This window comes from Nycticebus coucang, chromosome 9, assembly GCF_027406575.1.
Source record: "Nycticebus coucang isolate mNycCou1 chromosome 9, mNycCou1.pri, whole genome shotgun sequence".
Taxonomy (NCBI): Eukaryota; Metazoa; Chordata; class Mammalia; order Primates; family Lorisidae; genus Nycticebus; species Nycticebus coucang.
This window is the reverse complement of record NC_069788.1, coordinates 27,343,296-27,361,814: the sequence shown is the minus strand read 5'-3', so window position 1 is coordinate 27,361,814 and position 18,519 is coordinate 27,343,296.

The following is an 18,519-nucleotide window of genomic DNA, read 5'->3' as shown; positions in this document are numbered from 1 at the left end:
TGCTGTGTTCAGGAATCTCTAAGCCTTACACATGCCTGTACTTATTCACAAGATTGAAGCCAGAGAGAAGGAAATGAGGAGGGAATGATTGAAAGCTAGATGGTCATATTTAGAAGATAACTCAGAGTCTAACCATTGCTCTGTGTGTGCAATTGTGTTCAACAGTGCTGTGTCTGGTGTAAGAGTCCCCAACGTTTTTAGCACCAGGGACTGATTTCGTGGAAGACAATTTTTCCGCAGACCGGGTAAGGGAGATTAGACTCTTATAAGGAGTCCATAATGTAGGTTCCTTCCCTCCTTACAGTAGGGTTCTCACTCCTATGAGAATTTAATGTCACCCCTTAAGGGGCAGGAGGCAGAGCTCAGGCAGGGATGGAAGTGATAAATAAAGACGAATCTTTGCTTGCCTACCTGTTGCTCACATCCAGCTGGGTGGCCCTGTTCCTCACAGGCCATGTACCAGTAACGCCTGGAGCTTAGCAACAACAGTACTAGTGAACAAGTTCTTTCGTGAAATATATCGTCTTTCTAGATACTCAGAAGTGCTTAAGTATTCAGGCTCGGCGCCGTAGCACAGTGGTTACAGAGCCAGCCATATACACCAAGGTGGCCAGTTTGAACCCGGCCCAGGCCAGCTAAACAATTGGAACAAAAAAATAGCCGGGCATGTGGTGGGCGCCTGTAGTCCCAGCTGCTTAGGAGGCTGAGGCAAGAGAATCGCTTACGCCCAAGAGTTTGAGGTTGCTGTGAGCTGTGACACCACAGTACTCTACTGAGGGTGACAGTGAGATTCTGTCTCAAAAAAAATTAAAGAAGTGCTTAAGTATTTAAAAGTAGAAGTAGCAGAATAACACCTTTTGCAAATTGATTTTAAAAACTGATGGGAAGGGCGGCGCCTGTGGCTCAGTCGGTGGGGCGCCGGCCCCATGTACCGAGGGTGGCGGGTTCAAACCTGGCCCTGGCTGAACTGCAACCAAAAAAAAAAAAAAAATAGCCGGGCGTTGTGGCGGGCGCCTGTAGTCCCAGCTACTCGGGAGGCTGAGGCAGGAGAATCGCCTAAGCCCAGGAGTCGGAGGTTGCTGTGAGCTGTGTGACACCATGGCACTCTATCGAGGGCCATAAAGTGAGACTCTGTCTCTACAAAAAACAAAAAAACAGGGCGGCGCCTGTGGCTCAAGGAGTAGGATGCCGGTCCCATATGCCGGAGGTGGCGAGTTCAAACCAAGCCCTGGCCAAAACCCACAAAAAAAAGTGATGGGAAATATGGTGTTTAGAGGAGCAATTGTGAAACCTCCTCTGAGAGCAGTGCACTCCCTATCCTTGTTCATTGGGTTGAGGGAGGTGTGCAGGGAGAAATCATAAAAGGTGTTTTGCCAGGGCAGTACTAGGAAATTTCAGCTTATCCATTGCCCTGAATGTTATGTGCATTTCATTTAATTTTTCAGCACTATATATTCTGTTTTTTAATAATCCTCTTCCTTAACTAATTACTTGACCTTTTGAGCTCTTTCCCAGAAACAGAAGCCCATGGACAGACTTCCTGAGGCCAAGATTCATCATCCCCCACAAATCGCCCCAATGCACCTAGCCCTTTGTGAGTTACAACACCACTTACCCCTCCTTTGAAAGCCCATAATTTCTGTTAGACAGAGAGATGAATTTGAGGCAGCTTCCCCCTGACGTATTCCTTCCTCCCTTGGCAATCTTCTTAGTCTCAATAATTGGACCTTTGTGCAACGAGCAACCAGCCCTAGACTAGCAACAATTGTTCCACTTACCCAGGGACACATACATAACTGATGCTTCCTTCACTCCCTTTTCCCTTTCTAACATTCCCTGTTTTTTACATAAAACGTGTTATTTCCAGGACCTCACAAGAATGTAACCACTTTGCCTTATCAGCAACACCCCCCCTTCCTTTCCCCCTCTCTCTAGGCCTTTAAATGCTGAAGGTTCCAATGTCCCCTTTGGAAAATCCACCACAGCTTGTCTGCATGTTTTTCCCAGGCATGTCCTGAAAATCTTGATTTAATGAACAATTGGGTGTGACTCTATTTTTTGCCACTTTTTTTTTTTTGTAGAAACAGTCTAACTTTATCACCCTTAGTAGAGTGCTGTGACGTCACAGCTCACAGCAACCTCCAACTCCTGGGCTTAGGTGATTCTCTTGCCTCAGCCTCCCAAGTAGCTGGGACTACAGGCACCCACCACAACTCCCGGCTAATTGCCACTTATTATTTAAATTAACACGATTAAGGGCAGCTCCTGTGGCTCAGTGAGTGGGGCGCTGGCCCCATATACCGAGGGTGCGGGTTCAAACCCAGCCCCCGCCAAACTGCAACAAAAAAAATAGCTGGGCGTTGTGGCGGGCGCCTGTAGTCCCAACTGCTCGGGAGGCTGAGGCAAGAGAATCACGTAAGCCCAAGAGCTGGAGGTTGCTGTGAGCCGTGTGACACCATGGCACTCTACCAAGGACAGTAAAGTGAGACTCTGTCTCTACAAAAAAAAAAAAAAAATTAACACGATTAAACATAAAGTGCTTAGGTCAGAGCCTGACAGTAAAAAAGCACGACATGTTAGCCTCAATCCTTACATTTCTGCCTCAGTCACTGTGCTTCCTAAATGACAACCTTTAACTTCATTCAGTGGCAGATGCTGTACCGGAATATAGGGAAGCATATACATTTTGATGATTAAGAATGATTATCTTTGGGGGCGGCGCCTGTGGCTCAAAGGGGTAGGGCACTGGCCCCATATGCCGGAGGTGGTGGGTTCAAACCCAGCCCCAGCCAAAACTGCAAAAAAAAAGAATGATTATCTTTGGGTAGGGAAATTTGGGGGTGGTGTGTGCTTGCATGTGCCCATTTTGCCTGTTTTATGCATTAAACCTGTAGTATGTTTGAAATTTAGGATAAAAGTAATATAATATTTTAAATAGGCAATTAATAAAAAGAATCAGAATACTCAATTATTTCTACACTATGGTTATAAATACAGGGACTTTTATGTACATGGGTAAGGATTCAAAGGAACACAGAACAAGAAAAATAATGTGTGCTGGGGTTGTAAGATTGCAGGTCAATTAATTTTCTTTTAAAATGTACTGGAATTTCAGAATAATATCATTTCTCAAAGTGACAACTATAAATCAGGATAACGAACAAAAGGGAACTGCCTTATAAAAACCAGAGACAGAGAGGGAAAGACAAACAGAAGGAAGAGGAAGCAAGAAATTCCCATGAACTTGACAGATTTGCACTGCCCGGCGTGGCTAGCAGAACGCGATAGGGCAGAGCGCTGAATTACACCGCTCTGCGTCTCACTGCGTCTCACAGGGCCTCACAGAACGTGCATGAGCACAGCACAGCCTGGCGTTTGCTTTAGTCCTGCTGTGCACTCAGTCATATTAGCTCAGAATCTCTTTGTATCACATGAACTGTACATGAGAAAATAAGGGCCTTTAAATTCTAGAATTAAAACCCTGCTCAACCACTCACTAATTTATGCAAAGTAGATATGTTGTTTCACATGTCTAAGCCTAATTTTTATCAGTGACATAGAGATAGTTAACACCTATTTCAGCAGGCTCATGTGAGGATTAGTGTGTAATATAGCACATAATTACCAGCAACCCCAATGGTGGTTATTATTATCGTGTGTGTACAGCTTTGTATGGATGTATGGACAGTGAGGAACTGTGTATGCAAGCAGTGAAACCACTCCTTATGAAACAATAAAGGGCCACCGGGGGAACTGTGGTAGGGGTCTGCATTCTGCAAACGTGTATGTGTGTGTGTGCGTGTATAACCAGCCACTGTTCCCTAGCTTGCTTTCCTATAATCGCCTGCCTACTCAGGAGTCATATAGCTGATGGTCACAAAGATTCTTAGCTTTCTTCATTGTTCCCATAGATACCATCACCCTTGTAAAACCTAAGGGTGGTTTTGGAGAGGTCTTTGAGGCCCTCCATTCTGGGGGACCAGCTGACCTCCCCTAGATCAGTGGCCTGTACCCAAGAATTGGCTTTTGTCTGGGAGAGGGCAGGGTCACTCTGTCACCCTGGGTAGAGTGCCATGGCGTCACAACTCACAGCAATCTCAAACTCTTAGGCTTAAGTGATTCTCTTGCCTTTGCCTCCCAAGTAGCTGAGACTACAGGCGCCGGCCACAACCATAACCACTGTGCTATGGGTGCTGAGCCCCAGGAACTGATTTTAAGACTCCTACTTAGGAACTGGTTCAACATAAGAAGACAATTTCTACAGCCCTGTGGTTTTACCCTGAACCCAGCCAGTGACCAATTGCTTAGCCCTTTGCTTGCCAGGCTATCTTTAAAAATTCTTTCTCCCAAATTCTTGGAGACATGGATTTCATAAATTCCTCTCATCTCCTCGCATAGCGCCTGTGACAGTAAACTCTTTTTCCCCCTATAACACCTGCTGTCTCAGTGTACTGGCTTCCTATTGAGCAGTGGGCAATGAACCTGGCTCGGCTATACCAGTAGAGTCCCACTTGTAAGGTTCTCAGCCTCTGGGGCTGGTAAGCATAGATAGTGAATGGGGTCAGGAGAGTATTTACAGTTCTGGGAGAGACTGAGTGTGGTGGCTCATGCCTATAATCCTAGCACTCTGAGAGGCTGGGGCAGGAGGATCACTTGAGCTCATGAGTTCAAAACTAGTTTAAGTTAGCCAGGCGTTGTGGCGGGCGCCTGTAGTCCCAGCTGCTCAGGAGGCTGAGGCAAGAGAATCGCGTAAGCCCAAGAGTTAGAGGTTGCTGTGAGCCGTGTGACGCCACAGCACTCTACCGAGGGCAGTATAGTGAGACTCTGTCCCTACAAACAAAACAAAACAAAACAAAACTAGCTTAAGCAAGAGTGAGATCTGTCTCTACTAAAAATAGAAAAATTAGCCAGGTGTGGTGGCAGGTGCCTGTAGTCTCAGTTACTCAGGAGGAGGCTGGAGGATGGCTTGAGTCCTAGAGCATGAGGTTGCTGTGAACCAGGCTGAGACCATGACACTCTAGCCAGGGGCAACAGAGTGAGACTCTGTCTAAATAAAGTAAAGTAAGTAAATAAGAATTGAATTAAATTAAAATAAAATAAAATAAAAATCTGGGAGAGGTCGGACATGGTGGTCCACACCTTTAATCCTAGCACTCTGGTAGGCCGAGGCGTGTGGATTGCTTGAGCTCATGAATTCGAAACTAGCCCAAGCAAGAGCAAGACCCCACTTGAGCCCAAGAGTTGGAGGTTGCTGTGAGCTATGGTGCCACGGCATTCTACCCAGGTGACAGCTTGAGAATCTCTCAAAAAAAAAAAAAAAAAAAATGTGGGAGAGACGTTCCAGGTGGAATTTTACCAGAGAAATATCTCTGAGTAAGACAAAGATTTGGTCAGCAGAAAGTGCAATGCAAAGTAAGTTGATGAGCTAAAGAAAAAATAAACACAAGATTAGAGCTCACATGGGTGGATAAAAAGCCCCAACTGTAAGGAGATCGGTGCCACCAAGCACAGATCACCATACAGCTGCTGAGACAGGCCCTAAAGGTCAGGCTGCTGCCCAGCACCAGAAGCACCGGCTCAGAAAAGCAGCAGAGTCCCAGGTTTCCACAAGAATGTGGCCCTGGGAACTGTGTTCTAAAGCAGGTTTTATACATTAGAGCGCATTCATCCAAAAGCTGTGACCAAGGACTCGTCATCAAACAAAGCCTAGATATGGCCAAGAAAATGTCATAAAAGGACAGAGGAAGCAACTGCGAATCTGCAAAATGATGTATTGAGCTTCAGTTTACATAAAAGGTGAACACGCCTTCATCCCTGCCCCTGCCTATAGGCAGAGTTGAACCTGTCTGATTTTATAAAATTTTTCATTGTTATAGGTACCTAATAGCTGTATGTATTTGTATGGTGCATGTGACATTTTGATATAGGAATACAATGTGAATTAATGAAAGCAGAGAAACTGTGGTATCCTTCATCTCAGGCATTTATCATTTCTTTGCGTTAGGAACATTCCAATTTCACTCGTTCAGCTATTTTATTTGTTTATTTGTTTTTTGTTGGTTTTTTTTTTTTTTTTTTGGCAGTTTTTGCCTGGGGCTGAGCTTGAACCCACCACCTCCGGCATATAGGGCCGGCGCCCTACTCCTTTGAGCCACAGGCGCCACCCCTCTTTCAGTTATTTTAAAAGTATACCCTAACTTACTGTTGGCAGCAGTCACTCCATTGTGCTATCAAGTATTGTTCATTCTATCTAACTATTATTTGGGGGGGTTTTTTGACAGAGTTTCACTTTGTCACCCTCAGTAGAGTGCCACAGCATCATAGCTCACAACAACCTCAAACTCTTGGGCACAAGCAATTCTCTTGTCTCAGCCTCCCGAGTAGCTGGGACTACAGGCGCCCCCCACAACGCCCGGCTATTTTTAGAGACAAGGTCTTGCTCTGGTTCAGGCTGGTCTCAAACCTGTGAGCTCAGGCAATCCACCTGCCTCAGCCTCCCAGAGTGCTGGGATTACAGGCGTGAGCCGCCGCCTTATCTAACTACATTTTGGGGCCTATTAACCACTGTTATTTTATCTTCCCTTCCCTGCTATCTTTCCCACCCTCTGCTAACTATCATTCTATTAGCACCATGCTAATTGTTTGCTTTTCATGTATCATCTCATTTAATCCCCACAACCATCTTTTGATGCTGATACCATTACCTCATTCTAACCTCACAGGATGAGAAATCTGGAACTTAAAAATTTTAAATAAGGGCCAGACACAGTGGCTCACTCCTGTAATCTTAGCACTCTGGGAGGCCAAGACTGGAGGATCACTTGAGCTGAGGAGCTTGAGACCAACCTGAGCAAGAGCAACATTCCATCTCAACTAAAAACAGAAAAATTAGCCAGCAGTGGTGGCAGGTGCCTGCAGTCCCAGCTACTTGGGAGGCTGAGGCAAGAGAATTGCTTAAGCCCAGGAGTTTGAGGTTTCTGTTAGCTATGACTCCACAGCACTCTACCAAGGGTGACAATGTGAGAGTCTGTCTCAAAAAACAAACAAAAAATCTGAGCAGACAGAAACAAATGAAGCCCTCCCAGCAATACCAATAAGCTGAGCAAGTTGAAACTTGCACAGATGAATCAGAAAGGATGCTGCTGTGTTTCTTGGAAATTAAATAATGGACCATAATATACTCTGTCTCAAAACTTCCATAGTGACCCACATGAAAGCACAGATTCCAGAGCCACAAGAGGAAAGACTGTGATTTAATCATCTCAGATGGGGCCCTCTTGTGGCAAGAAATGTCTCTTGCATTTCTATCCAGCTGTTCCATTTCTGGGCATATGTCCAAAAAAACTTGAAAGCAGAGTTTCAAAGAGGTATCTGTACACCTATGGTCATAGTCACATTCTCCACAATAACCAAAATGTAAAAATACTATATGAGGCCACTTAGACGAGGTACCCAGAGTAGTCAGATTCATAGAGACAGTAAGTAGAATGGGGTGGTTGCTGGGGGCTAAGGAGAAAAGGGAAAGGGGAGTAAGTATTTAATGAGTACAGAGTTTTAGTTTGCAAGATAAAAATCAGAGTATGTCCCAACAGTCGCTGACAAAGTCGCCATGTAGAGAGAAAATGGGAAATTATTACAAAATATTCATTACAAAATTTTACAAAGAAGTGGCCAACATGTAGAGAATATTTTGTAAATACAGTATTTTGTAAGATTTTGTAATGAATATTTTGTGAATAAAGGTACTTTTAGCTATAATTTCCCATTTTCCCTACATGTGGCAACTTAATCAGTGACTTTTCAGACACCTTGTAGTTATGGAGCTGGATGGTGGTGATAGTTGCACAGCCATAAGAATGCACTTATTTTATTTTATTTTTTTTTTGAGACAGAGTCTCATTTTGTTGCCCTGAGTAGAGTGCTGTGGCATCACAGCTCACAGCAACCTCAAACTCTTGGGCTTAAGTGATTCTCTTGCCTCAGCCTCCCAAGTAACTGGGACTACAGGCGCCCACCACAACGCCCAGCTATTTTTTTGTTGAAATTGTCATTGTCGTTTAGCAGGCCCAGGTCGGGTTCAAACCCGCCTGCCTTGGTGTATGTGGCTGGCTCTCTAACCACTGAGCTACGGGCGCCAAGCCAGAAATGCATTTAACATCACTGAACAGTGTACTTACAAATGCTTGAGCTGGCAGACGAATGGATAAAGACACTGTGGTACATATATACAATAGAATACTATTCAGACATTAAAAAAAAAAAACAGTGAAATCCTGTCATTTGCAGCAACGTGGAAGTCATTATGTTAAGTGAAATAAGCCAAGCACAGAATGACAACCAGCACATCTTCTCATTCTTATGAGCAGGTTGAGAAAGTTGATTTCATAGAGGTAGAGAGTGGAATGATGATGATTCCAGGAGAGAGCCGAGGTTAGCCAAGGGAATGGCTCTGCTCTGCGAGGCAGTATGGACCTAGGGATGTCAGATGTTTCCAGTCCTAAGGGAAAAAAATCTTTTCTAAGGGGAAATTGGATTCATTCAAGACTGCTCTGAAGGCTTTATTTATTAATTAATTAATTAATTTATTTATTTTTGAGACAGTCTCACTTTGTTGCTCTCGGTAGAGTGCCATGCATCAGAGCTCACAGCAACCTCAAACTCTTGGGCTTGGAGTTGGAGGTTGCTGTGAGCTGTGATGCCACAGCACTCTACCCAGAGCGACAGCTTGAGGCTCTGTCTCAAAAAAAAAAACAAACGCTTGGGCTCAAGCAATCATCTTGCCTCAGCCTCCTGAGTAGCTGGGACTACAGGTGCCTGCCACAACACCTGGCTATTTTTAGAGATGGGGGTCCCACTCTGGCTTAAGCTGGTCTTGTGAGCTCAAGTGATCCACCCACCTTAGCCTCCCAGAGTGTTAGGATTACAGGTGTAAGCCACCGCACTTGGCCTATTCTGAAGGCTTTAGATCAGTATGTAGCAGGCCTGAAATCTTTACTGATTTCAGTGTTTGCCAGTTTCCAGAAATGTGGGAGCCTAGTGGTAAGAGAAAGCTGCAAAATTACCACAAAGGAGATTTTTTTCCAATATTTTTAGAGACACATGCCAAGGCCTGTGCAAACAATGGTTTGGTTTGATCGCTCTGCCTGTTTTGTTTAAAACTGAAGTCATTTTTTTTTTTTTTTTTTTTTTTCAGTTTTTGGCCAGGGCTGGGCTTGAACCCACCACCTCCAGCATATGGGGCCAGCGCCCTACTCCTTTGAGCCACAGGTGCTGCCCTGAAGTCATTTTCTTATATTACAACCGGGAACTAAAAAAAAAAAAATTACTGCATAAAAATTCAGCTTTCTCACTGAGTTACCAAAGGGCCAAATCATTTAAACAGAATGTGTCTCCTTGCCTCTGCTGACCTCTAGTGGCGTCAGGACCGGTGTGTAAAAGGAGCAAAGTGAATTGCAAGAAAAAAAAAATCAAAATACTGCTCTTTAAGGAACACATAGAATTTATAGTACCCCAAACAGGTTTCAATTAAAAATACCTTTTAAATGACCAAAACCACAACTGGTTGAATGGTATTGGTAATGTACAGTGTCCTCTCAAACAAAAGCTTGCTTTGGTTGCAAAAACAACAACCCTATAATTATCACATTTTGCTTGGAAACGACTTGAAATAAAGAATCTCGTCCTAAATCTGCAACCTGGGAACTGCATAAGTCAGAGCTGAATTCATGGCAGACCAATAAGAGATGCCGTCTGGACAAGGCCCTGATTTGTAACATAAGTGCACATCCATTTCTCTGGTGTCGATACTGGAGAAGGGTGTGGCTCTGAAGAAACCGATCCAAGGCCAGGCGCTATCCACAAGGGGTTGAGAGTACTAGCATCTGCATTTTACAGATAAGGAGACAGACTCACACAGATAAAGACCGTGCTTAGTCACCTCACATCCCAGGTCTTTCTGATGCCAGAGTGCTTTTCTCACCATGTCATCTGCCACTCACCCAAATGGAAGGGAAGAAGCAAATCACGATCTGGGGCTTGATGAAAACACGAGCAAAAACCATCACTTGTGGAAGCTCTCCAATATAAAGCAGGTGGAGATAAGGGAGGGCTCCTAGGGCACCCATAACAAGCAGGGATGAAACATACAGAATGTTCTCTCCCCCGGAGAGAAGAAACTGCTTGCGTTTGGAAAGATGATTGTAACATGGGCAGTGCTGCAAACTGTAACGGGTGCACCATCAGCTGAGGTTCTCGCTAAAATGCAGATTCTGATTCAGTTGGCTTGGGATGGGGCCCAAGACGCACATCCTGAACAAGCTCCCAGGTGCCATCCACGCTGCTGGGGCAGAGCCACACTGTAAGTAGGGAGTGTAAGCCAGGGAAGCCAAGTGGTAGTTGAGGCCCAGGTGAAGCCCTCCACACCTGGCTGAGGACAGCTGGCACTGGGGACAGCAGGTGGGAGTCACAGGCATCAGCACTGCAGACACACAGGTCTGTGTGAGGTCTGTTATTTCCCACTGCTGTTACAGTCCAGCTGTGACTCTTAATTGTTTACTGGCAAAAGACATACAAGGGTATCCTTTGGCCAGAATTGTTGACCTGGGAGTGTTATCTCTTTTCTATTAGCAGAAATGTGTTTTAATTTTTAACAGTGGCTGGACTGGCGATGAGGCTGCAAAGCATCTATTTTCTTGGAGACATTTGTGTTAGAAGACGGGGGGTATCTCACTCTGCCTTTCCTTTCCCAGAGTAAAAGAACTCTTTTTTTATACTCCCACTTTTCCAAGCTTTATTCTTTTTGAATTATAGGAAGCAGGACTAAATCCTGGAGCCAGATCCAGAGGAGCTGGTAAGGTGCAAGGCCCAGCCTGAACAGGCTTCCCGGAGGAAGACCATTCTGCCCAGGGCCAGCAACGAGGCTCCCGCTGAGTACACCTCTCTTCCCACTCCGGAGGCCTCCGACATCCCACTTGAACAACTAGGAGACCGTTGTTGTCTTCAGGGCCATCAGCAAGTCTCTGCTCCTCCTTCCTAGGTTGGGAAGGAAAGACAGAAGCTGCCATTTGCTGAAGGTCTGCTGTGTGCCAGGCATTGTGACGAAATCTATCACTCGGTGCACACACATACACAAGCGTGTGCACACACATGCACCCATGTTGAATAAAGGGTCAGGAAACAGCCTCTGGTTTTTAAATTTTTGTTGAATTCATTTCATTATGGGAATTAATGTCTACCTTTAGAGCCTACACACAAACCAGACCCTTCAAGGATATCTTTTTGTGTTTGATGATGTGGATATCCTGATTAAACATGTGATGTTGGAAATTGCTGAGGAAGGCTTATAATCTTTTTTTTTTTTTTCTTTTTTATAGAGACAGAGTCTCACTTTACCACCTTGGGTAGATGTGCCATGATGTCACAGGACTCACAGCAATCTCCAGCTCTTGGGCTTCCGCGATTCTCCTGCCTCAGCCTCCCGAGCAGCTGGGACTACAGGCACCCGCCACAACGCCCGGCTATTTTTTGGTTGCAGTTTGGCCAAGGCCGGGTTTGAACCCGCCACCCTCAGTATATGGGGCCGGCACCCTACTCACTGAGCCACAGGTGCCATCTGGAAGGCTTATAATCTTAAGCATAGAAAAACCTTTGTAGGCTTGGCACCTGTGGCTCAAGCGGCTAAGGTGCCAGCCACATACACCTGAGCTAGTGGGTTCAAATCCAGTCCGGGCCCGTCAAATAACAATGACGGCTGCAACCAAAAAATAGCCGGGCATTGTGGTGGGCACCTGTGGTCCCAGCTACTTGGGAGGCAAAGGCAGGAGAATCGCTTGAGCCCAGGAATTGGAGGTTGCTGTGAGCTGTGATGCCACAGCACTCTACCCAGGGTGACAGTTTGAGGCTCTGTCTCAAAAAAAAAAAAAAGAAAAACCTTGGTAGAATTCATTCCCTAGAAGAGACTGGGGTTGCCCCACCACCACCAGCACCTTCCTTCAGTGGCTGTGTCTCTGGGTATCACCTGAATTACATCAACTGAATCAGTTAGCTGAGCATCTCTTCCCGTCTGGGAGCTTCTGAGTGCTTGTTTACCCTTCCCAGGAGGCTCTATCACTACCTAAAGCTTCTTGGCATTGATGCCTTATGGGAAGAATACATACAACTGAATTATAGGTTTAAATTCAAAGGTCTGAAAAAAAAAACTGAACTAACTAGGCTATCGGATTCTTTTGCAATTATAAAGGGACATTGGGGACATTTGGACTACTGGGAAATAGCAGCTACTTCTAGGTGTACCTTGGCAGTCCCATGAATAGGTGATACAGCAGAATTCTCCACACTCCCCTTTCCACCTTCCTGGCGTCTTTGTTAGGCACAGTCCAATAACAATTAAAGTTCCCCCCTCCCCTTGACCTCCCTCGGCTATCGTGATTGACTGGAGGCCAGGCAGACCAGTGATCCAGCTTCCTTTCAAGCAATTACTAACTCTAGGCTCAGTGACAAGTCATTTAACAGCTCAGGAATCAAGTTAGAGCACAAAGCTGGGCACGGAGCAGCAGCTCAGAAACAGTAGGTGTTGGGCTCCTGGTCGCACAGGTCGCACTAGAAGAGGCTGTGGAAAGAGATCTGAGAGGACATGCAGGTGGGTGGACACAGGGGGTGTGGGCGAGAGAGCAAGCCCCTGGAATAGCGCCTATCTCAGGCACTGAGAAATGTAGAAAAACCTTTGCAGATTCATTTCTAGAAGAGACTGGGGTTGAAGCAAACCTGAGTCCTCCCGGCAGGTCCCAGAGGTTGGGCCACACAGATCCACCCCGACTCTGCTGGCCTTGAGGGCCTGGCTGTGAGAACAGACCCACCTGGCAGCCACACTGCGAAACAAGACCCACCTGGGATCGGAGTCTTTCTAGAGTCTTGTGTGCTCTTACAGATATTTGCGCTTAGCTCTGGAAAGGAAAGACGCCTGGGGGCTGGTGTGAGGAGTCCTGGCTTCTTGCCCCAGTCCTGGTCCCATCTCTGAGAACCCAGGTCCCCCACTTCTCACTTTTCTCTCCAGTACAAACTCAAGTGATCATATGTCTCTTGGAGGGTTACTGGAAGGATTAAATCATATAATGGAGGTAGAGTACCTGAAGGTAGCCTGGTCCGCAGAAAGGGCCCAGTAAACGTTCCCCTTTCCCATGACCTTTAGAGCAAGCTCTTTGTGGCGTAGTTTCAACACGAAGGACCCTTGATCCGTGGCACAGCCACACCTGTTTCCTGATACCTGAAATTCCGTTCAGAAGGGATAAACCCTTTTACCACAATTAAATATGAGACATAAAGAACAAATTATGTAGAGAGAGTTATGTGCTTCTGAGAACTAATCATGAAGGTTGGTCAGAGTGTTGGTGGTTAAAGATGCGAGAAGGAACAGAATCCCAGTCCACATCTTCCAATGAAGATGGCTGTGTGTTATGGGTCATCCCACCCAGGGTCTGTGTGTCAGCTCTGCAGGTCCTGAAACATGCTTGGGTAAAGTGTATCTGGATGTAATGCAACAGGAGGAATCTTATTTCCATTAAAAACACACAAGACAGCCTGAGCAAGAGTAAGACCTCACCTCTACTGAAAATAGAAAAACTAGCTGGGGTTGCGGTGCCACCTATGTCCCAGCTCCTGGCTGAGGCAGGAGGATGGCTTGAGCCCGGGAGTTTGGGGTTGCTGCAAACAAGGACACCACGGCACAGAGTAACCCTGTCTCAAAAAAAAGAAAAGAAAAGAACCCCCCACACACAAGAGACAGCCTTAAAAAGAAAGGAAATACTGAGACATGCTACAACATGGATGGACCTTGAAACATATGCTAAATGAAATAAACCAGACACAGAAGAGCAGATATTGTTTGATTCCACTTAAACGAGGTACCTAAAACAGGCAAATTCATAGAGAACGCAGCCAGAATGGTGGTCACCAGGGGCTGGGAGGAAGAAGGAGTTCTTGTCGAACGGGTCCAGAGTTCAATTAGAAATGATTTAAAAAAAGCTCTAGAGATGGATGTCAGTGATGGTTGCACAACCATGTGCAGTTAATATACACTTGAAAATTGTTAAAATGGTACATTTTATGTTACATATAATTGACCATGGTAACACACATGTGGGCATATACAAACCAGAGATGTCTGTCATTTTATAAGAGGAAGATTGGAATGCTCCTGATGGCTGGCCAACACCCTCTCAACCCTGGAGAAGAGTCTACCCCAGAGGCTGTGCTGAGCACAGAATCCAAACTAGGAGAGCAGGGTGAGGGGGAGCCCTGGATTGACTCATGAACTCTAAACTCAGGGACCATCATCAGCCTGGGGAGCAACTTCCCAGCCTTTCACAAACTGGCAGAGAAAACAGATACTATTTGGAAGCCCTGGAGAAAAACCCGGAGTCTGCTCCAGCTGTCCCAAGGGCTGAGATTATCCCAACCTTGGTCCCCTACAGCCCATTCCGTACCCACTGGCTGGGAAGTTCTGTGCCTGGGGCCCAGAACATTCCTGTGCAGATGCTGGGACGGTATGCAATTTTCTGCATCTTAGCCCCATGGCTTTGCACACTGCTGTACCAAACTGCTAATTGAATTACAGCTTCCTTTTTGCATTAAATCCTATTTTCTTGAGATTCATCCTCAGCATCCTCACTGATCTACGGGCTTCTGACATCTCCTCCCCAGGATCTTAACAGACTCTCTCTCTGGCTGCTGATGCCTGAGAGAGGCCTAGTAAGCGATGGAGCTGCAGGCATAGGAGGGAACTTCTGCTGAAACTTTCTGAACCAGGAGGACAAAGCCACGGACAGGGACCCAGGATAATGGTGTTAGCCTTGTGGGTTCAAGCTAGTATTACTGTGCAGAAGTAAAATAGATGGGGACAGAAAGCAGATCAGGGGTTGCCTGGGGCTAGAGGAGGGAGCAGTGATGGATAGACCAGGACACTTAGAGGAGGAGGGCTGTTCTAAAACTGGAGTGAGGTGATGGTCATACAACCGTATAAATTTTCTAAAAGTCATCACATGTCTCGTAATATATGAATTATACCTCAATAATGCTGTTTTAAAAATAGAAATGTGGCATTTGTAAAAACAAAAGCATTGAGAAGTTTACTTTAAGATGTGCCATGTTTGTTTTACTTTGACAAAGAGGTTTATTTAAAAAATGCAGCCATCTGGGCTTGATGGCTCACGCTGTAATCCTAGCACTCTAGGAGGCCAAGGAGGTGGATCGCCTGAGCTCAGGAGGTGGAGACCAGCCTTTTCACTAAAAATAGAAAAATGAACCAGGCTTTGTGGCAGATGTCTATAGTTTCAGGTACTTCAGCGGCTCAGGCAAGAAGATAGCTTAAATCTAGGAGTCTGAGGTTGCTGTGAGTTATGACACCATGGCACTCTATCCAAGGCGACAGAGTGAGATTCTGTCTCAAAAAAAAAAAAAAAAAAGGAAAAAATGCATCAAGTTCCAAAGGCGTTACAGTCTGAAAGAAAAAACGTCTTTGGAAGGTTTTTGGAAGAGTCCAGGGTACTAGATGGAAATGGGCTTGGGAGAAAATAGTTATGTACTCCCTCAGAGCATTACAATGGCCACTAAGGACTCAAGATGGAAATATGTGTCCAAATTTGCCACACTTTAGCAAATAGGAGACCAAATTCCTAGTTATTTTTAGTTTCCCAAACAGAACACCAGGCTACTGCCAAGTATATATATGTTTTTAGAAATGCATCCTAACTTCTGAATTGAGGTTCCAGTTTAGCCACTCATTAGGTTATGGATCTGAGGCAAATTTGCATTCTCTTTCTGGTACAAGATCAAGTACAGTAGGATTTTGGCTCTGGGGTCTGGGACTGAGCCTCACTCTCCTTACCTGTAAACGGGGTAGATGGCAGATTCTGTCAGCCCATCTTCTCTCCTTGACTTCTGCTCATAGCAGCCCCACTTGTTCCAGAAATTTCCTGCCTCCTCCATGTGGTTCCATCTTGGCCACCGCAAGACCTCTGTGGGAACAACAGGGTCTCCCGGGGGGAGGACAAGCCAACAGCAGAACCAAGGACAATGTCAGAATAAGATATGAATAATCCAGGTGGTGCCTGTGGCTCAACAGAGTAGGGCACCGGCCCCATATGCTGGAGGTGGTGGGTTCAAACCCAGCCCTGGCCAAAAACTGAAAAAAAAAAAAAAAAAAAAAAAGATATGAATAATCCTGGGGCTGAAAGTCCCTGACGTCACACTTGTCCTTCCAAAAGTGTGTATTAAAAAAAACTTCTTTAATAAAATAAAAATTAAAAAACCAAAAGTGTGTATTAATAATTCTCCCTCTTTGTTTAAAGGCAACAACTACAATCTCCCAAACCCTCCCAAAAAGAGAATGAAAGACAAAATGAGAAATATTCCCTCACTTTTGCCCAGGACTAGCAGGCCGGTGAGAGCAAAACCATTTCTGGATTAGTGTTAGTTAACCTCTCTCCCTCTAGCTTCTAGACTCATGCAGCAATCCAATCACACCTTTCAAAGTGGAGAGAGGAGTCTAAAGGAAGATGAAATAGCAACATCGAGTTAGAAAGGAACATTATGGGAGCCACTGCCCAGATGTTAATTCTTTGTACACTAAAGTCTAAACAACAAGAACAACAGGGTGGCACCTGTGGCTCAAAGGAGTAGGGCCCCGGCCCCATATACCAGAGGTGGTGGGTTCAAACCCGACCCCGGCCAAAAGCTGCAAAAAAAAAAAAAAAAAAACAACCAACAAAATAAGCTTTAACTGACACAGGGGAGATATATAGCCACCAACAAAAGAAATTCTCCCTTGCCAGAGTGCTGAGTGGGAGACCAAGGATACTACAATGTCTTCTGCCCTGTATCTTTGGGGACAAAGGACCAAGCCCCCCACCAAAACCCTAACTTCCCATTTCTATGGGCATGCTGAGCTGGACACCTTCATTTGCCCTTCTTCCTCTGTCCAAAAGTTAAATCTTGGGCGGTGCCCATAGCTCAGTGGGTAGGGCACCAGCCACATACACCCAGGCTGGCAGGTTTGAACCTGGCCCGGGCCAGCTAAAACGACAACTGCAGCAAAAAATATCCAGGCGTTGTGGCGAGTACCTGTGGTGTGTATTAAAATTTTTTTTTAAATAAAATAAAAATAAACAAAAAACCAAAGCTACTTGGGAGTACAACAACAACAACAAAAAAACAACAAAAATTAAGTGTCTCTGGTGTTGGGGCAGTAGTAGTGGGGCTGTGCCTGTCATTGTGTGCTGTGGGTTCTTGAGGCTCACTCTTCCTTGGGCACCCATAGTTACCTCTACTAGTTTGCGGAAACCCCACCTAATAAGCTAAGCAATGGGCTCACAGGAAACTGTGCAAGGAAGAATGAGGAGATAAAGAGTATTTACAAGAAAGACAGCAGACTGTACTTGTGAGCTCACTGCACAATGAAATGTGCTTCTGGCATTGGCCGGCTGCGTCCACTGTCAGGTGCTTTTGGGGTGTTCTACAAGAAAATGCCAGCACGCAGGTTGAGGTCAGGCCTAAGGGCTTGTTTTCCAAACCTGCAGAGTAGACCTGAGGCAGAACTGGCTTGGAGCTCTGGGAACTCGATACAGCACTTGGCTACTCAGAGGCACCAGGACAAGAAGTAAGGACCCAGGATGTGGTTGTTTTTAAAATAATTCAGAGAAGGGAGGATTTTCATTTTCAATGAATAGCCTTTCAAATTATGTAATTATTTACCAAGACCCCCGTAACAAAAAGAAATTGGTTTATGGTTTTGAATCATTAAAAGTATTATTTTTTGCCCATTTTATTTCTATAAGGTCAAAAGCTTGGCTTAGATGGAGGTCAGAGGAAAAGGCCGCTATGGAGGAAGGCAGGGTTTCCTCTGAAAAGCCTTTCTCCCAATCTGTCTTACTTTTCATTACCCCACAGTTGTCTGGGAATAGCTATCTCAGAGTGGGAAATGAAAGGGGATGATTAGCTGAATGTTAGTGCCCAGGCTGGGATCTGACCTCTCTGGAGTAGGAGCTCAGGCACACAGACTGGGGCAAGGAATACTTCATAGGGCTGGGCAGTGGCTCATACCTGTAATCCTAGCACTCTGGGAAGCCGAGGTAGGTGGATTGCTTGAGCAAGAGCAAGACCCCATCTCTAAAAAATGACCAGTTGGTATTGTGGTAGGCACCTGTAGTTCCAGCTGCTCAGGAGGCTAAGGCAAGAGGATGGCTTAAACCCAAGAGTTTGAAGTTGCTGGGAGCTATGACACTATGGCACTTTAAGGAGGATGACAGAGTGAGACTCTCTCAAAAAAAAAGGCTCATGCCTGTAATCCTAGAACTCTGGGAGGCCCAGGCAGGTGAATTGCTTCAGCTCAGGAGTTTGAGACTTGCCTCGGCAAAAGCGAGATCCCATCTCTACTAAAAATAGAAAAAATGGTTCAGCTCAGCGGTTAGGGTGCCAGCCATAAACACGGAGGCAGGTGGGTTCGAACTGGCCCGGGCCTACTAAACA